Source organism: Meleagris gallopavo, chromosome 1, assembly GCF_000146605.3.
Source record: "Meleagris gallopavo isolate NT-WF06-2002-E0010 breed Aviagen turkey brand Nicholas breeding stock chromosome 1, Turkey_5.1, whole genome shotgun sequence".
Lineage (NCBI taxonomy): Eukaryota > Metazoa > Chordata > Aves > Galliformes > Phasianidae > Meleagris > Meleagris gallopavo.
Window position 1 is genome coordinate 111,491,679 of NC_015011.2, and position 6,225 is coordinate 111,497,903.

At 51.3% G+C, this 6,225-nt stretch overlaps 1 pseudogene; it reads left to right on the plus strand.

Annotated features, from left to right (window-relative positions):
• The window catches only part of LOC104914728, a 15,012-nt pseudogene that overhangs the window by 3,299 nt on the left and 5,488 nt on the right, over window positions 1–6,225 (plus strand).

Sequence of the window (6,225 nt, forward strand, 5' to 3'; positions counted from 1 at the left end):
AAAACAAAAACCCACAACATTTTTACTACATAAAGGAAAAAATTCACAAATTATATATTGCTGTACAATCAGATACTGTATCTGAATTTGGAAGCTAAGGAAACAAGAAGTGTTTTTCTTCCTGTTACTTGTGATTTTACCAAATTCACTCTATAGAATCACTGAGTCATAGAATCATAGAATTGCTCAGGTTGGAAAAGATCATCGAGTCCAACCACAACCTAACCATACTACCCTAACTCTAACTCCGCTAAATCACGTCCCTGAGCACCACATCCAAATGGTTCTTAAACACACCCAGGGATGGTGACTCAACCACCTCCCTGGGGAGCCTATTTCTGTGCTTAATAACCATTTATGTGAAGAAGTTTTTCCTGATATCCAACCCTGGCACAACTTGAGGCCATTTCCCCTCGTCCTGTCACCTGTCAAAATGAAGATCGTATTTGATGCTATTGCATGTTTTTTTCCTAACACTCCGAATATGGTTATGAAATCAGATTTTATATTTTGCATAATCAATAGTCTCCACCAGCTTTCATTTTTAGAATTTTATAATAAGTCTCAATGAAGAGAAGTAAACAGACATTTGAATGTTTCCATAGTTGCAGTTTTATTGCACTGTATCTTATTTGTTAGCAGTAATGCAATACATAAGGACAAATTCCAATTTGACTGGAAAAATGAATGTTTTGTATTGCTTTCTGAAGTGGTATATATAGAATCTCAATTAAACAGACACTGTAAAGATAAATTTCATTCCATGATTTCGTATAATATAGTTCCTGTTACTGTTATGTGTTATTGCTTTCCTTTAACTAGTCATACATATACTGATTATTAAATGCAAGATGGAAAACACATAAATAGCTAGTGATTTTTTTGCAACTGAATAGTGATCTAAAATAACTACATTTGTTTCTGAGTTGGATTCTTGCCAAATATGAGATATTCCTGAGAGCATTTATATTATATGTTTAAGATAATATAAAACATATTGGAATTCATTTGAGAACTATCTTTATAAATTCATACCACAGCTGCATTTGCCTAATGATTTCAGTTTGAGTCACACAAACCATGACTTTTGAAAAATAACTTACTTAAAGGTTGAGACTGATATCAATTTAATATTCATATTATTCAGGAAAATAAAGGTGTTTGTGTTACAGGGGACTTCTGAAGTTATTGTAATGGAAGATATGAAAAAATATTTTCCATTATTCATCCTAGATTCACTTTGTGCCACACAATGAATATAAACAAACTGATCTGTTTACCCTAAGCTGCCTTTAGCCTTTACATGAACAGATACCAACACGGACAGTTATTTTTAATAGAATTTACATTTATGCATTACAAAACTGCTATTATTTTCTATTCTTCATGTATGTATTTTTTCTAAAAATGTTTAGAAATGAAACTAAGGCACAGAATTGATCTCAAAGTGCTCATAGAAATGTGTAAAGGCACTTGGAAAAACACTTATCAAATAATACCAAAAGAAAAGTTCTTTCTGACTTTGAGACTTAAATCTAGAGGGTAGTTGCATGGACACATACTCTATGATCATCACAGAATCAATCACAGGACCCAGCCCAGGGCACGTCATTCTTTGTGAGGTGTCACTCCTTGCTGTGATGTCACAGTTGTTGCTTTCACCCCTGTGGCAGCGGTGGGAGCGGTGGCTCAGTCCGCTTGTGGGACGCGCAGGAAGTGAACCCAGAGAGATTCGTTGTGTCTATCTGGAAACATCCTGCTGTGATGGAGCGGCTGAGAGCCCTTCGAGGTGAGGTCCCTCCACCTCTCTGGACACCGTGACGCTGCCTGAGCACGTGTGTGCCACCAGTGTCTCTTTAGGATGTGCCAGCAGCACTGCTCTTGCTCTGCTGAGTGCAGCCTCCCACCATGGTTTCCCCAATACCCCAGCAAGGGGAAGGCTCTCTCCCCTCTCCGCGCTGACCACACATGTGCCAGGGCAGCCCACCACCACTGTGGGGCTGGAGGAGCGTTCCTCCCAGAGCCGGCCGGATGCTCGGCCCTGGCTCCAAGCAACACCAGCGACAGCTGCTCTGCTCTTTCCTTCCAGGTCTCTTTGCCTGTGTGGGCTGCGTGCCCAGACGTACACGTCGCAGGGAGAGCGGCAGGGTGGAAAGCCCTGTCCCCGTCTGTGCCGTGAATTTACTGCTGCAGCGCCTGCAAGACCAGGAGGTGAGCTGGGGACGTCCAACCACTGATCCTTGCCCTGGCCCAGTGCCACGGTCCCGTGGGTGCCAGGCCCCGGCAGCACATCAGCATAGTGATGGGTGGCAGCGGGCGGCTCCCCGGGAACAAGGGCAAAGCAAAACGTGACCTATCCCTGTCCCCAGGGTGACCGAGCGCAGGCGTACTGTGAGCTGGAGCACGTCCTGAGGGAAGATGACAGCCGCCCGCCATGCGGAGTGGTGAACCGGCTGCTGGCAGAGGTGTCCCAGGACCTGACAGCAGCCCAGGTGAGGGTCACTCCCGAAGGCAAAGGGAGCCGCCTGCCCGCACTGGTGTTCTGCTGGCGTACAGTGCTGGCTTAGCCCTTCCAAGGGAAGGCCTCGGGCAGTCTCCTGTGCCGTGTGTCACCAGTGAATCTTTTTCAGGGCGTGATGGACAGCGTGAGGACGGCTGCCAGCAATGTCCTGGTGGCTCTGGCCCGGACACACTTCAGCTTGGTGATGGCCGAGCTCCAGGGCCACCTGAAGGCCACACGGGAGATGTCCAAGGAGTTTGTGCTTGTCACCCTGAGCAAACTCTTCAGCACCTATGGTAGAGTGCCCTCAACCTCCTGATACCAATGACAACTGGGCAAAAGGGTCTCTCCCCTTGCGCATGATCTGCGTAGAGCTGGGGGGTGCAGGGCTTCAGCCTCTCCTCCCTCACTGCTGAGGCTCTGACCGTGCCCCTCTCCTTTCTTTCTGCAGCTCCACAGTGCATCTCCTTTGTGTGGCTGACGCTGGCTGGCCTGCGCAGTGTGGTGGGCCAGGTGAGGAGCGGCCAGACCCTGCGCATTGCTTGTGCTGGTGAGTGCCGGCCTCAGAGCAGGGGGGCTCAGGACAGCCCTTGCACCTCACCCTGCTGCAGACTCTCACAGGCTCCCTTTTCTCTTGTTTTGTTTTCTTGTGTTATTTCTTTTTAATAATTAATTACTCTTTTTCTTTTTCATTTCGTTTTGTTATTTTCAGTTGTGAAACAATGGATGGATGGCGTCAAGATCCACTTGTCCTCCAGAAAGCAGTGCCCCTGGCCTGCCACAGAGAAAGAACAAATCTATGAGAATCTTCATGAGCTCTTCTTCTTTGTGGTGAGCAACTGGCAGGACTGCAAGGAGGAAGAGGTGAGCACTGCTGCATTCCCAGCCCAGGATGGCAGCTGGGGCATCCATGACGGCAGCTCTGTCTGTGCCCAGCGGACTGAGAGCAGAGGGGTGACAAGAGGGTGTGGGCTGGCTCTGCAAAGGGCTCCAAACTGGCTCTGTGCTTGGGGCTGGATCTCCCTGCCAGGGAACAGCCTCAAGTCACAGAATTGTGGCAGGGAGAGCCGGAGATAAGGCTGTGGGGAAAACCTGCCTGCCCAGGGAGAGTGAGCCCATCTCCTGCTGGGCACGGGGGAATGGGAAAAGGGAAGGGAAAGAGAAAGCCCTCTCTGTAGGAAGGGCAGACCTTCAGTGTTTGATGCCGGGCCTCTGCCATCCCTCTCCAGGACAAACAGGCCATCTCTGGGGCTGTGGCTGCCATGATGACTGTCCTCCTGCAAGAGGAGCTGCCCCGAGAGCACGTCTGGGAGCACCTCCTCTGGCTCGTGCACCCGTGTCAGGAGATCCAAGACACCTGCAGGGTGGCCAAGGTGAGATGTTATGCAGGGCTTGGTGTGGATGTGTGGCCCATGAAAGTGCAATGAGAGGTCAGTGGGATGCAGGGAGGAGGTGGGCAGCCCTTGGAGAAAGAAGGAATAGGTGTTCTGAGGCTTCCTGAGCTCTTCAATCAAGGAAGGAACAACGTGGACAGGAGCCAGAAGGAAGCCAAGAGCCACTGGTGCCCATCTCCTGGGGATGGGAGGCTTCATCACCACCACCGTGGGGCTCTTGCATCTGATGGGGGAGAAGAGGGCTGTGGGTGGGAAATGCCTGCAAATGATGCCCAAACCCCAGGGCTCAGTTGAGAGCAGAGAGACTCTCTTGGTGCTGCTGGGAGGGGGAGACAAACAAGAATGCCTGTGCGGGAGCTTTTCCCAGCAGACAAACCACTGGGAATCAGTTCCTCCGCTCCCAAGTGGCTAGATGTGGCTTCAGCCCTTTCTTCCTCTGCTGGTCTCTTGCAGAGCCTTCGTATGTTCCTGGAGGCCTTAGAGGGAGTTCAATCTGTCATCCCTAAGGACAAGTTTCTGGCCATCACCAGAGCCGTGTTCTACCAGGTAAAGGGAGCCTATCCTTGTGCCCACAGCAGTTTCCCTCTTGGCTAAGCCTCAGGAGGACTGCAAAGCTCTGAGCCTCTGACTGCTGCTCAGCCTTAGCTCCTGCATGCCTGTGGCTGCTCCAGAGCCCCCCAGGATGCTGTGGGGTGGGCTGGGTTTTCTCTGCGTGTCCTCTTCCTGAGAGTGCCAAGGGAGACAGGAGCTGGCAGCACAGTGTCTTTTCCATCCTCAGTACTGATGCGATTTTCTCAAATGGACTTTGTTCCCACAGCTCTCTGACGACGCCAAACAGCACAGCGAGGCTGATAATGCAGAGCTGACCCACTGCATCCTGCTGCAGGGTAAGGAGGGGAGCTTTGGCGATGCTTGCCAGTGCCCTGGCCAAAACATCTCTCTCTAACCTCATGAATTAATTGGCACGAGTTGCTTGCTAACACAGCGCGGGATTTCCTTCCTGTAGCCCGAATCTGCCCAGAGGAAACGGTCCTGTTTCTGCAGTCACAGCTGGGCGGTGAGAGGGAGGCTGGATGCGTGGCAGCCCTGGGTCTCCTCGGTGCTCTTGCTTGCTCTGATGGTCAGTACCACAGGTTGGGATTTCAGGGATCCCTTTTGCCAACTGGGTTGTGCCTCCACTCATGCTTCTGTGCATCTCTTGCAGAGCTCGCAATGACAGAGAAGCTGCCCCAGGTTGCAGAGGCTCTGCAGTGTGTGTGCAGTGACCCCAGGACCCGGGTGAGTATGGGGAAAGGAAAACACTGTTGGGGTGGTCATGCTGCTGCCAACATGGGCAGGGCTGGGGTGACCAGGGATGTGCTGGGGCATCGACCACATGGTCACGATGGCTCCTGTGGGGAGAGCAGGCAGAGTGGAGCAGTCAGGTCCCTGTGCTGTGCATGGAAATTGCGCAGCCTGGTGCTAAGGCCTGGCCTTCACCTCAGAGGCCAAGGCTTCTCCTCTGCTTTTGTTGTCTCTGCTCATGCCCAAAAGCTTCCCTTTACCTTCTGAGCAGGAAAATCACACCCACAATTGATCTCTGGCAGGTGAGGAGGGCTGTACTGCACTTCATTGAGGATCTGCTCAGCACTAATGCCCGGAGCTGCTCAGCCTGGGATGTAATAGGGCACATCTTCAGTGAGTTCAGCCGCACCACAGGAAGAAGGGTAAGGACAGTGGGCAGCATCTTCTTCTGAAAGACCTGTGCTGCTCAGAGGCTGGCACAGAAGCACCGGCGGGGCCACACCTGAGCCTCCCGAGAGGCTCCTGAGAACTGAGAGTAACCGGTGTTTCAACAACACTGTTGTGCAGGCAGCCGGAGACCTTTCCGCCCAGGAAGCCAAGGAAGAGGGAGCAATCCAAGAGATGTGCATGGACATCCTGGGGTCACTGGATGTCTCTGAGAGAAGGATCTCCAAAGTAAGTCACACTCTGCCCTGCTGCCACTCCTTGCATTCGCACCACATGCTCCTCATCCCATTCCAACACCCCAGGTCTGTCCTCCAACGTGCTCTGAAGCACACAAGACTCAGGGAAATTCAGAGTCCATCTCTGAGTGGAAGCAGGAATGCTGACATGCTCAACTGCCTCGTTCCCTACAGCTCCTGTGGCCGCGGCTGCTGCTGTACGTGGTGCCAGCTGAGTACACCGGCATGCTTATCCCGGTCTCCCGTTGTGTCCAAGCCCTGGCTGAGAAAGGGGACCCGATGGTGCGGGACATGGAAGAACTGGATCCCCATTTCCTCAGCTCCATGTTTCAAGGTAGGAGCAGAAACTCCCCCTGTGAGCTCT